The sequence below is a fragment of the Protopterus annectens genome, chromosome 1.part1 (genome assembly GCF_019279795.1).
Source record: "Protopterus annectens isolate FY-2018-M chromosome 1.part1, PAN1.0, whole genome shotgun sequence".
Lineage (NCBI taxonomy): Eukaryota > Metazoa > Chordata > Ceratodontiformes > Protopteridae > Protopterus > Protopterus annectens.
Window position 1 is genome coordinate 1,420,955,516 of NC_056726.1, and position 15,188 is coordinate 1,420,970,703.

Here is a 15,188-nt window from a genome sequence, read left to right on the forward strand (position 1 = left end):
AGCAATCAGAGACTATCCATGTGCAACTAACAGTGGGTAAAACTGCCTTCCAGTTTATAGCCTGCTACAGACCACCTTCCCAAACGCAGGAACCCCACTCGACCTTCCTGAGAACACTGGAAAATATGAAGGTCTCTCCTAACATCATTATATTGGGCGACTTCAACTACCCAAACATAGACTGGGAACATTACTCTAGCTCCAACACCCTAGCCCAAAGGTTCCTAGAATTTATAAACTCAAATGCTATGGAACAACTTGTTACCACTCCCACAAGAGGGGAAAACATACTGGACCTGATCATCACCAACATATGGACTCTGTGCTCCATACCAGAAGTATATCCCTCACTGGTAAGATCAGACCATAAACTAATCTCACTGGATATTCACATCCCGACCCCACCCCCTGCCCAGAAAACCACAGTGAAAAACTTCTCTAAAGCAAATTTCACACTCCTCAAAACCGAGGTGGAATCCTTCAAAGCCCCCGGGCCTGTGGAAAATATGGCCCAGACCGCAGAATCATTTATAAACGCATTCTATGAACACCTTCAGGAATGCATGGATCATGCAATCCCAAATAAAACCAAGAATCAATCCTCCAAAGGCAGACGTCCTGTCTGGTGGACCCCAGCCATTAAAAAACTATACAATAGAAGGAGGAAGCTACTACATGATAGAGCAAAATCCCAAAAAGGGAAGGCATCTCTGATCAGTATTAGCAAAACACTATGGGCACTCATAAAATCGTCTAAGGCCAGCTTAGAGAGGAAAAATTGCACAGGACACTAAGGATAATCACAAGGCTTTCTTTAGTTATGTTAGGATCCTGGGTGGGAATTTCCAGATATGCTCAGAATTAGTCCAAAATGACAAAAAATACACCCAACCCACAGACATTGTCAACATCCTAACTGACAGGTTCAGCGCAAACGTCTCCCCCCCTCCCCACCAAAAGGGCAAATGTCTATCCCAGCAGAGTGCTGCCCCCCCCCCCTGACATCTCAGATGCTCAGGTAAGAGCCGCCCTCTCCAAAGCAAAAAACACAGCATCAATGGGACCAGACGGTGTCCTGGACTGCGTCCTACATGAACTCCAAGAAGAGCTAAACCCAAACATAAAACTACTGTTCAATCTCAGCCTTACTACAGGATATGTACCCAAAGAGTGGCATACAGCAACAGTGGTCCCTCTCCACAAAGGGGGTGCCTCAACGGATCCTGGAAACTATCGCCCCATAATCCTGACTAGCTTGGTCTGCAAAGCTATGGAAAGGATCATCATGGACCTCATAAATAAAGATATTGGGGACCTACAGACACTGGATCATACCCAGTTCAGCTTTGTTAAGGGCAGATCCTGCCTCTTAAACCTGGTTGATTTCTTTGAAACAGTCACCAAGGCCATTGATGAGGGGAAGGTGGTCCACACAGCCTACCTGGACCTCGCAAAAGCCTTCGATACAATACCTCACTCGGGCATTATAGATAAGCTCACCAGCTTAAATATAAACCCCTATGTCACTAGATGGGTTGCAAACTGGCTCAAGGACAGAACCCACATGGTTAGAATTGCTGGAGCCATGTCAGACTCCAAACCAGTTACAAGTGGCATCCCACAAGGCTCAGTCCTGGGACCTCTCTTGTTCGGTATATATTTCTCGGAGGTACAGGCCAACACGGAAGGACTGTGGCTGACCAAGTTCGCAGATGACTGCAAACTGTGCGCCATAATCAACTCTCCAGTCGACACAAGCATCCTCCAAAAGGGCCTCATAGAAACAGACAACTGGTGCCAAAGCCATGGCCTCAAGCTAAACGCCAAAAATTGTATAGTCATCCCCTTTGGCAAAAACAAAGTGCCCACAAATTACCACATAGGTGGTAATCCATTAAATCTGAAGAAGTAATTAGGGACCTGGGGACCCAAGTTGATAGCAATCTCTCATTTGACAACCACGTGGCCAAACTGGTTAGAAAAACATTTTATATAGCCCACCTAATCATGAAGGGATTCACATCTAGATCAGGGGAGGTCATCGTGCCTCTTTACTCATCCCTCATCAGGCCCATAATTGAGTACAATGCCCCTTTTCAGATGTACCTTACCAGACACCTGCAGCAACTGGAAAGACCCCAAAAGTACCTCACCAAGAGGATCAAAGGGCTCAAACAGATGCCATATGCTGCCCGGTTAAAGAAACTCCAGCTCTACTCAGTGGCATACCGCCTGCTCAGAGGCGATCTGTGCCTGACGTATAAAGCCATGTCCAACCCGAAATTAATGGACATGCTGCACCTCAGAAAATCCAAATCCCAGAGACTTGAACCTCAGCACTGAAATAAATAGGACATGCTGGAGGGACAGATTCATAACCCAGAGGCTCCCTTCACTCTGGAATAAAATCCCAGTCCAGGTTAGGCAGAGTCCCTCATTAACTCTCTTCAAGAGGAATCTTGATGAGTGGATGGGAGATCGTAGGTTTACCCCGGGTATCACTTCTGTGTCACTGTTAGACAGAGGCACAGTATACTAACCTCGAAAAAGGGCATAGCAAAATTAATTTAAAATGGGTGGCAAAAGCCAAACACACTCTGGCTAGGCTTATAAATGCCCTAGGGCAGATAGCCTAGTATGAACTTATGAACCTATGAACCTATGCCTGGTGACATACTAATGGCAAACAAACTAAAACCACAAAATGTAAAAACTGTTTAAAACAGAATCCAGCAAAGACAAAAAGACTTAAAGAAATCCTAATCCCTCAGAGCCACACGCTCCAGGGATCTAAACCTTGTCATCACAATGAACAAAACATGCTGGAGGAATAGGTTCCTGACCCAGGGACTCCCCATACTCTGGAACAGACTGACCATACATGTCAAGCAGAACGCCTCATTGGCCCTCTTCAAAAGGAACCTTGATGATTGGATGGGAGATAGGAAATTCACCCCGGGGATCATGTCAGTCACCCTGCTAGACAGGGGCCCAGAGAATTAAATATTGTGGGAAGAAATATCCAGGGAATTGTTATGGCTAGGCTTGCATAGACCCTAGGGCCGATAGCCTAATACCAACCTATGAACCTGTAAAAGTAACCAGTGACACTAATTTATTTTAAGTGCTTTCATTAAGTCCCTTGACAAAACATCATCAGACAATGTTAAAAACATTTCAAACAGTATAAATGATTTTCTAATTAGTCATGTGTTATTCCAAAAAAATCACGTTCCAAAAAGTCATGTGGTAAAGCAAACCATACCCTAAGTAGTTAAAACAATTTAAAAAACAGTAAAATAGGCACACTGATTCAAATGAATCATCCTTTCCACAACGTCTTAGCCCCAATTATTAAAAATATTACCAAAAATAATAATAATGAATGTGACCCAAAATACTAACAAAAATGTGCATGTTTAAAATCATGTGTGAACCACATATGAAGAATGAAAATAACATTTGTTTTTAACATTTATATGTTCATGCGTTACTCTAAAACTAAATTAGCCATAAATTACAGATCCTGTCTCAGCAAGCTCTTCAACTTCAATATACATAATATGGAACAAATGTCATTCAAACCAGGGTAGCTGTATAAATGGCATCTGACTTGCCAAAACAATTCCTGTTGTTCAAGCCTCAAAGTTATTGGACCCTCCCCTCTTATTTCATGTTCAACGTAGTCAATGACTCTGAATAAAAAAAGAGTGTCCAGGATTAATCAATACATGCTTGGCTAAGGTGTTTTCCTTTCTAGCCTTCCTTATACTGTACAGATGTTTATAAAGACAGTCTTTTAATTTCTGGTCAGTCTTACCTATATAGAAGCAAGGGCAGGACTGGCATCTAGCTAAATAGACAACACTGTTGGAATTACAGTTAAATTTACCCTTAGTTTCATATTTGAAATCATGAATTATAAAAGAATTCCCAACTTCAATGTATCTACAATTAGGGCATGTCTCACATTTATACATGCCCTTAATGATAGGGATATTCTTATTCCTAAATTCCAAAATGTTCTTCAAATTTTGGCCTCTTCTAAAAATGAATTTAGGTCTCTGCTCCCCATAAGCAAGGAACTGCTCATCAGATTAATTAAACACCGGTTTTTAATTATGATTTGCTTTATGTTTAATGCGTCCATTCTGAAAGGGTAAAAAAGAAATGGGAACCTTGAAAACTAGATCTTTCTTCATTGCTCACCTGTCCCTGTGCACTCAGTTCCAAAAGGTGGTTAGGATCTTGTAAAATTGCTATGAAATGGCCTGACATTCTCTTCATTAAACTTCCTGGGCCAACCCATTCAAAAAGTCTACAGGATATCCCCGTTTTGGAAACATACTAATCAACAGATCACATTCAGAGAAAAATAAATCATCATTTTTAGAAACCTTTCTTGCCGCCCTTACTAATTGACCTTTTACTACAGATTTCTTCTGTTGTATTGGATGTGCAGTAGAGAAGTGCAAAAATGTGTTGGAGTACATCTTCTTTCTAAAAATCTTAGCCACATACCCCTGTTAGACCTATCCTTCGAGAGCTCAATGTTTAAATAAGAGATTAAATCCTTTTCAAAAGTAAAACTAAAAAGTTAAAAGACCGCCTTTATGAACATTTGTACAGTATAAGGAAGGCTAGAATGGAAAACGCCATGCCAAGCATGTATTGAATAGTCCTGGACACTCTTTTTTATTCAGAGTCATCAACCAGGTTGAACATGAAGTGAGGGGGGGATTTAACTACTTTGAGACTTGAACAACAGGAATTGTTTTGGCAACTCAGATCCCATGCATACAGCTACCCTAGTTTGAATGATGTTTGTTCCACAGTATGTATGTTGAAGTTGAAGAGTTTGGTGAGACAGGATCTGTAGTTTATGGCTAATTTAGTTTTAAAGTAATGTATGAACATATAAATGTTAAAAACAAATGTTATTTTTATTCTTCATATGTGGTTCACATGCTTTTAAACACACATTTTTTGACAATTTTTTGGGTAGGATTTATTATTATTATTTTTGGTAACATTTTTAATAGTTGGGGCTAAGAAGTTGTGGAAAGGATGATTCATTTGCATTGGTATGCCCATTTTACTGTTGTTTTAGCTGTTTATAGGTTCATAGATTCATAGGTAAGTACTAGGCTATTGGCCATAGGGCCTATATAAGCCTAGCCAAAAAGGTACTCTGGCTTTTGCCACCAAAGAAAATTATTTTCCAGTGCCCCTGTCGAGCAGTGCCACAGAAGTGATCCCTGTGGTGAATTTCCTATCTCCCATTAAATCATCAAGATTTTTCTTGAAGAGTACTAATGAGGACCATTGTTTAATATAGATAGGTAATTTGTTCCAGAGTATGGGAAGTCTCTGGGACAGGAATCTATCCCTCCAGCATGTTCTGTTTATTGTAGTGACAAGGTTTAGGTCCCTAGAGCATGTAGCTTGGAGGGATTGGGATTTCATTAAGTATAACATGTCTAACAGCTCTGGGTTTGACATAGCTTTGTACGTTAGGCAGAGAACACCTCCGAGTAGGCGATATGCGACAGAGTAAAGCTTGAGTTTTTTGAGATGGTCTGCATAGGACATCTGTTTGAGGCTGGCAATCCTCTTTGTGAGGTATTTCTGTGACCTTTCAAGTTGTTGTAGATGTCTTGTGAGGTACATACCAAAAGGGGCATTGTACTCAATAATGGGTCTAATGTGTGAGGAGTAGAGGGGAACAATGACCTCTTTTTTCCTGGATGAGGAAATCTTTTGTGATGTGGTGTGCCACGTAGAAGAATTTCCTGACTACTGTGGCGATGTGATTATCAAATGAGAGACTACTGTCCACCTGTGTCCCAAGTTCTCTTATCACACTTTTGGTGTTAAGTAGACTACCGCCTATGTAATAGTTCATAGATACAGAGTTTTTACCAAAAGGGATGACAATGCACTTTTTGGCATTGAGCTTGAGGCCATGGCTTTGACACCGGGCATCTGTCTCAGTGAGGCTCTTTTGTAAGATGTCCATATCGTTAGGAGTTTCAATTATGGCTCCTAGTTTGCAGTCATCTGTGAACTTCATTAGCCAAAGACCTTCTGTGTTAGCCTGTACTTCTGAGAAGCAGATACCAAACAGGGGAGGACCCAGGACTGAACCCTGTGATTCTCCACTTGTCACTGGTCTGAAGTCAGATTTGTAGTCTGCTACTTTCACATTGTGGGTTCTGTTAGTGAGCCAGTTGGCAACCCATCTTGTGACACAGGGATTTATACCTAGTTTAGTGATTTTATCTATAATTCCAGAGTAAGGGATGGTGTCAAAAGCTTTGGCGAGATCTAGACAGGCTATGTGAACCACCTTACCCTCATCTACGGCTTTGGTGACTGCTTCAAAGAAGTCTATCTGGTTTAGGAGACATGATCTGCCTTTTACAAACCCGAACTGGGTGGGGTCCAGAGTTTGGAGATTATCAGTGTCATTGTTTATAAGTTCCATGATGATACATTCCATAGCCTTGCAGTCCAGGCTTGTCAGGCTAATGGGGTGGTAGTTCCTGGGGTCCGTGGTGGCTCCCCCTTTGTGGAGTGGGATAACCATCACTGTGCACCATTCAGTGGGCACAAAGCCTGAGGTGAAGCTATGACTGAACATGGTACCTAGGTGGGGTGCCAGTTCTTGCAACAGTTTCTTTCTTCTGTTGTAGAGTTTGTTTATGGCAGGAGACCACCAGATTGGCTTCCTTTTTTAGGAAGATAGCATCTTGGTTCTCTTAGGGATCGCACAACCCACACACTCGTTTTAAATACTTATAAACTGCATTTTTGTAGGATTCAGCAGTCGTACCTCTATTGTCCATCTGAATGGGTGTCAAGAAGTTTGCCACTTCTGTCTTAAGAAGCGTGAAGTTGGCTTTGGAGACATTTTTTACGGTGCTTTCCCTAATGGGGGGTGGGGGCGGGATGTGGATGTCTAGGGTGATTAGCTTGTGGTCGGATCTGACCAAAAAGTAATTGTGCTCTGGTGTGGAACACCAGTTGCCCATGTTGGTAATGATCAGGTCTAGGATATTGCTGCCCCTGTTGGGCTGTGGATAAGTTGATCCAAGGCAAGGGAATTTATGAATTCCAGAAAATGTTTAGCAAAAGAGTTGGTACATGAGTAGTTTTCCCAGTTAGTGGTGGGTTAGTTGAAATCACCCATTATTAGGGTGTTAGGTTGTACCCTAATATTTTCCAGTGTATCAAGAAATGAGGAGTGGGAATCCTGGGGAATGGTGGGGGATCTGTAGCAAGCTACAATTTGGATTGCAGTTTTGCCCAGAGTTAGTTGCACTTGGATAATTCTCTCCTGACTGAACTAAGTATTGACCCGTCAGTCAGAGTAATGGAACCTGACAAAGGTGGCGGTACTGTCATTATGGATCAAATTCTATATGAAGCCAAAATGTATAGTTTATTACAGGACACTAAAAAATACACTACTTCTTCATTAAATGAGGTACACATCTCATACAAAAAAATCGACCTGGCTATCAAAGACCTCTTGGACCAAGAAATTATCGAATTTGAACTCTATTCATATCTGGACAACCCCCACCCCAGAATACCTACTGTTTTTGGGGTGCCCAAAATCCACAAAAATGTGCATGACCCCCCCCCCCTTAGACCTATAGTAGCTGCTCAGGGTTCCAAAACTCACAATCTTTCCAAATTTTTGGATTGGAAATTAAAACAGCTATGGGGGAGACAGGAGCAGTTACTTAAGGATTCCTGGCAATTTTTACGGGGCATAACCAATGATCTATACAGGCCTGACCTAATTTTTGTCACCATTGACGTGGTTGATCTGTTTTCTGTGATTCCACACACGACAGGCCTGAACTGGATGGAGGAGTCTTTATGGGAGTGCAAGGGGGTCACTAACAATGATGTCCATTTGATTCTTGAATTATTGGGTTTGGTTCTGAACAACAATTACATCTACTTTTGTGGGGAGTATTTCCAGCAGATATCAGGTGTCTACATGGGAGCAAATTGTGCCCCCACCTATGCTGACATGATTTTGTCAGTTTGGGAGAACAAATTAGTTCTTAATTGTGAATTTTCCAAACATTGGATACATTACACCAGGTTCTTGGACGACATATGTATCTTTTGGACAGGTCCGAGGCATAGTATTGATGATTTTGTCACCTACTTACATTCTACAACAACTTTTCTACAGTTTACATACAATATATCCACAGACCAAGTTAACTATCTAGATGTTACCTTGTCCAAGGAAGTTGATGGCTTCAGTTCATGTGTATATAGGAAACCAAGTTTTTCTAATAGTTACCTACATTACAACAGTTCGCACCCCAAATTTCAGAAGAGGTCCATACTCAAGGGTCAGTTTGTCAGGGTTTCCCACATGACTTCAGATGAATTTAATTATCAAAAAGAGGGGGACAAGCTTATGTCCCTGTTTTTAGCCAGGGGATACCCCATTGTTTTGATTAATTCAGTACGGGAAGAGGTTCAGTCAGTTAGGGGTTCCAGATTTAGTCCTATATTAGGAAAGAAAAAAACAGAATAATGTAGACCTTACCTATAGTTCTCTTACCCCTTTTGGTTCCAATCAGGTGTTTGTTACAGAACACAGCCTTGATGTGGGACACATCAGATATATTATTCAAAAGGAATTGAAATCCTTTGTGGATTTTACCGATTTGAATAATTTAAAAGACCTGACCTGTAAGTTTGTATATAGAAGGGGTTTTAATATCAAGAGGATTTTGGAACATAATACCAATCACAGTACCATTGACCATCATAGGAAAGGTACGTTCCGTTGTGACAGGTGCTCTCAGTGCAAACATGTTATTAATCAGGAACACATTTATCTGGAGAGCAGGAACAGGAAGATTTGTTCCTAGCATTTTTACAATTGTAACTCTACTGGCATAGTTTATTTGGCCATTTGTACATGTTGCCAAGCATTCTATGTCGGTAAGACAGAAAGACAACTAAAAAGACGTATTTACGAGCACCTTTATGAAATACAGAAAAAATGCACTACCAATGCACTTTACAGACATGTAGTCGTATGTGAGTCTGCATTTTTCAAGTTCTTTGTGCTGGAAGCAGTAACTAAATGTGTCAGGGGTGGCCATTGGGCAGCACGATTATCCCATAGGGAAACATATTGGCAGATTTTGTTACAAGCCAACAAACCTCCAGGCTTGAACAATTCTATTTCTATTATGCCCTATTTAAAGTTAAGGGCAGACCAGTTGTAGGATTTGATATATTTTTATCTAACCTGAGCTATGTATTTAAAACAACTAAAATTCTTTTAACATTTTTTTACTTTCAATGGGTATAAAATGTGAATATTTACAGGACCCATCCACATTAATATATATATATATTTATTAACCCTATTTTTTATAATTTATTATTGTAAGATGGTGCAATATTTGTATTAAATGTATGACTGTATAGTTGTTTGTTTATTGTAACTTAATATATTAACTTTATATATTGATTGGTTTTATATATTTACATTGTCCGTGATTTAAATTGTAACTGTGGTTACTTGGCTTTTATTACAAGACACAGCATACTGTTTTAAACACATTTTTCAACATTTATTTGGCAGTTAAGTGGTTCCTTTTTAAAAAAAAATGTTTTGTGGCTAATTATTCAATCATTTTATCAATTTACCAATTTAGTTGTGTATAAAAAACAGGGACACACTGATTGTTTCCATCTGATGAAGTTGCATTGTCATCGAAAATGTTTTATCACTTTTGTGGCGTTAAATAAAAGGTTCCTTGTGGAGTTCGTTGTTGGAGATCATTATTTCTGCCTTGGTTGTCCCTATCCAGTGGTCGGCTCTTCTGGGCGGTTGTTCCTGGCCTGTTTGCTGCTTTTTTCATGGATATTTTGTATTTCAGCTCTTCTCTTGCTTGGTTTGCACTTGGATAATCTTGGATGCATTATGCTGAGCAACTAGCCTGGAGGTGTGGATATCCTTAATGAATATGGACATGCCTCCGCCTTTAGTGTTTCAGTCCAGGTTAGGTGGCTGAAAGGTGTGGTATAAATTATAGCCTGGTAATGCAGGGGTGCTCTCTGTAGACTTGAACAAGGTCTCTGTCACTGCACAGATGTCTATGTTCTCCATTTTAAGGAGTGCCTCGAGTGAGTGCATTTTGAGGTTTAGACTTCTAGCATTGAGTAGTATTACCTTCAGATTTTGCTTGCTTGTGCCTGTTCCAGTGGTGAGTTTGTCATTTGAACCTTGCCTAAAAAAGGCACTATATGGGTGGCAAGAGCCTTAGCCAGTATGCGGAATCCCAAGAGTGACAGGTGCAGGCCATCTCTGGCAAAGCATAGTGGTCTGCCGATCATGTCATCCCAGGCAGGCAGATACCGGATCCTCTTAGAATGACACCAGTAGCTTAGCCAATTGTTGAAGTCAATCATTTTGTTTTTGTACTGTGGTATCATTCTGGGTGATGGCAGGATGCTAGTCAGGGCTATGGTCATATCTGACTTTGCTAAAAGATCAGACAGCTCCTTCATGTCCGTTTTCATGTAGTCCAGGGAGGTATGTCTCAGGTCATTTACACAAACATAGACAATGACAGAGTCATATTTGTACTTGTTGTGGAGTGACCTGAGTGCATGCATTATGTGGCAGATCCTGGCACCCGACAGGCATCTGACAGTAACTTTCTCCTTGTTTAGCCTGGTGAGTGGAACATCATGTGCCTGACTATAGAGTCACCTGTGACTAGATTGTTGGGTACATTGTTATGCCTTATGGGCTGTGGTTGAGTGGCACACTGAGTTTGTGGGCTATATATCATTTGGGTTGTGTTGGGGGGGGTGGAGGTTGCTTGCATTTCTGCTTTGGAGGTCCCTGTTGCTTGGGCAGATTTTTATTGAGAGCCTCCATGAGTGTAGGTGTGTGTTTTGTTTCTATGTGTGTGTTTTGATGGTGTAGGTTTTGAGGGACTATGTGATGAGTGTGGTGTGGTGCAAACGTTTAACCTCTTCTCTTGACTGTTTAGTCCAGTCTTGGGTGAAGAGAGCTTTGCTTCCAGTTTGGCTATATAAGTGCATCTTTCACAGGTTGTAGTGTTGGGTGGTAGGAGGAGACGGTTTGTTTTATCACATGACTGTTTGGAACATGTGATTTTTTGGAATAACGCATGACTAATTAGAAAAGTATTTACTCTGTTTGAAATGTTTTTAACATTGTCTGATTAAGTTTTGTCAAGGGACTTTACAAAAGAGCTTATAATAAATTAGTGTCACTGGTTACATTTGTCTTTGCCTTTTTCCAGATTCTGTTTTAGACATACTAATGGCGATAAACTCCGAGCGAATATATATGTAGTATTATTTCCATCAGGTAGACTTATGTACCCAGTTAGTAGCACATCAGTCCCAACATGTAATGTACATACTGAAGGGTAAAAAAGTGGACACACAGACCTGACCACACAGGTTTACACCTAATGTGCCTCAGATTACCATGTGTTTAAAGTAATATGGCATAGCTGAGGCCACAGTCACCAGTAGGTGACATACTCATAACATCCACATACTCTTCCCTAAGCATGCCAATATCTGAGTACAATGGCCATTTGTTGACATACCTTTCCAGGCAGTACTGGCACTTGCACACAATAGTATGGTCCCTCACCATGTCACTTTACATCTTCAGTATGTGCTCACTGCTGATCATCTGTAATGAGTGTCATTGCCGAGTGTACCATATAGACTACTTAGAGGTGATCTGTGCCTTGCACACAGGGCAAGGAGTGACCCTGCTTGATTGCATATACTGCCTATCTGTAAAAAGCATAGTAGATGGAAGACTCACTGTGGGACATTAACCTATGTGAAATTAGTACTACATGCCTTTTGGAGACATTTGTCTAACAGACTTAAAGACACTGTTGAAACAGACCATACTTAATGATACACAAAGCACCTCAGTGCACCTCAGCACATGCAATCTGTATGATTGATTGGGTGACCATCATCTCAACAAAGGGCGTCTGCCTGAGCCCGTTTTGGACTGGGGCAATATGTGCTGATCCTGTACTGAAGGGTATAAAGATGTCTCTGTGAGGGCTGTATGGCCATTTGCTAGTGAATTCATTCCCTCCAGTACAGCTCTTTTGAGTGTGTACCTTTAACTCCAAGTGGGTGTGGCTTGAGCCTTTAAAAAATGAAGTTATCACCTTACAATTCTAACACTCATTGATTAATTCAATTGTGTTTGTCATCATGTATGCTTCAAGATAACATATTCTGATGCCCTGTATGTAGCATGGTTTTGGAATTATTAATGCCAATATAAACAAGCAATATTTGACACCTAGAGGCGCAGTAGGAGGTAACTACAGAAATGCCTGGAGGAGCACTCGGCTGTAATGTTCTCATGTTCTATGGCTCCATAACATGATGTAAAATGCTGTAACAACCTCACACACTAACATGGCCACATTCAGACTAGAACCACTTCCACTTACTGCCTACAGGACATGACAAGGCACACACGTAGTGCAAGTTGGCTGTATATAGATTAGAACACTTACCTATGTACTGGTACACACTACAGATCAGACTACCCTATGCATGCAGCACACTTTATGTCTGTTAGTAATATCCGTTTAGGACATATAATGCTTTTTGTTATCAGCAGACCCTGTTGTGGTCAGTAATTTGTGGGGCCACATCACCTGCTACAAATAAAATAATGCAAAACCCTACTTATGTCTAAGTTACAAAGGTTATCATAAGCATGTCATATGGATATACAAATGCACCAAGTTAGCTGGATTGAGATTAGAACCTCTACCTATCTAGTGTTATACACTATAGCTCACAGTAAGTATGTATCTCACGTGCCACAGCTTATGCCTGATGTTAGACTGTCAGCTGGTGGTCTTAAGGTATATGACATCATCAGGCCTTATAGAGGTGGGCAGTTTGGAAGCCAGGAGCTAGTTACAGGACGAAATATTGCAGACCCATTGCAAGTGGCTAGCCCATGAGGGCATGTCCATTTTGTTGTAGGGTTTATAAAGACACACACAGTCAGATACACACACCAAGTTGGCTAGAGTGAGATTATAACCCCTACTTATCTAGCCTTATACACTATAGCTTACAGTAGTTATCACATGTACACCAGGATATGTCTGTAGATGTGATTGCAGGCACAGTACTTGTGAATTATGCAAGCTAGGCTTGTGTTGAACAGCATGTGTGTCCTGCAGAGTGATATTGATTGCTTCATAGTGTTATCTGCATCTAGCATCCTAGCAGTGAGATAACTATTATCCTTGCCATGTGTGTATAGTTACCAATATGGCCATATGTGACTGATTGCAATTAGATAGGCAAACCTGTGGCCAGAGACATTGTGCCTATCTATGCATGCATTGACAACATTATACATTACACCACCTGCTCACCTGTGTCTGTTTATATGGTGACGTCCATCAGGCACAGGGGTCTGTAGGTGAGGAGATTATGTACTGCTGTGCCATTATTTTGATTCCTTTAAGCAACTGTATGGATATGTGAGTGCAGATTTACTCACCATTATTAGGGTATGTGGGATAATATATACATCCACACATACATCTGTCTATAAAAGAGATGTCTCTATAACTGTAACTGTGTGTGTGTATATGATATGCATATGTGTTATGTAGATATATGTGGAGAGTCTATGTGTCATTGTAATATATATAGCTATATATATATATATATATATATATATATATATATATATATATATATATATATATATTGGTATATATCTATTTGACGGTACATAGCGATGGCTATACTAATCATGTGTGAGAGAGATAGGGACAGCCAGATATGTATATGTATATGTCTGTATGTACAGATGTATTTACACATAGTAGGTTATTTTCATGAAGAGGCAAGAGAATTATGCTCATTTTAACTAAGAGTAAGAACATGTCCAGTGGGACTGTCAGTACTTACAAGGTGACTCCAGGCTAGACCTACCTGTACTCCATTCCAGGATTTTGTGTTACAGAAAGTGACAGCTGTCCCTGTTTCTGCAATATTGCACTTCCCTCAAATTGCCCACAGCATTCCCTAGTTGTTTGCTGTACTTAATATGAAACTGAGGTTCATAATGTTAAACCACACAGAGACTGACAGTCTCAGCATACCTCTCAACTGTACAGGTTTTTGTGGAATGTCCATAATTTTGCCTCATATTTCTGGTCTGCTCTTCATACATTTGTGGTGTTTGTTTATTGTAACTATGGCTTTTATAAAACAAAGACACAGCATACTGTTTTAAACACATTTCAACATTTATTTGGCAGTTATGGTTCCTTTTAAATGTTTTGTGGCTAATTATTCAATCATTTTATCAATTTACCAATTTAGTTGTGTATAAAACAGGAAATTGTTTCCATCTGATGAAGTTGCAGAAAATGTTTTATCACTTTTGTGGCGTTAAATAAAAGGTTCCTTGTGGAGTTCGTTGTTGGAGATCATTATTTCTGCCTTGGTTGTCCCTATCCAGTGGTCGGCTCTTCTGGGCGGTTGTTCCTGGCCTGTTTGCTGCTTTTTCATGGATATTTTGTATTTCAGCTCTTCTCTTGCTTGGTTTGCACTTGGATAATCTTGGATGCATTATGCTGAGCAACTAGCCCTGAGGTGTGGAAATCCTTAATGAATATGGACATGCCTCCGCCTTTAGTGTTTCAGCCCAGCTTAGGTGGCTAAAAGGTGGGGTATAAATTATAGCCTGGTAATGCAGGGTGCTCTCTGTAGACTTGAACAAGGTCTCTGTCACTTCACAGATGTCTATGTTCTCCATTTTAAGGAGTGCCTTGAGTGAGTGCATTTTGAGGTTTAGACTTCTAGCATTGAGTAGCATTACCTTCAGATTTTGCTTGCTTGTGCCTGTTCCAGTGGTGAGTTTGTCATTTGAACCTTGCCTAAAAAAGGCACTATATGGGTGGCAAGAGCCTTAGCCAGTATGCAGAATCCCAAGAGTGACAGGTGAAGGCCATCTCTGGCAAATCATAGTGGTCTGTCGATCATGTCATCCCAGGCAGGCATATACAGGATCCTCTTAGAATGACACCAGTAGCTTAGCCAATTGTTGAAGTCAATCATTTTGTCCTTGTACT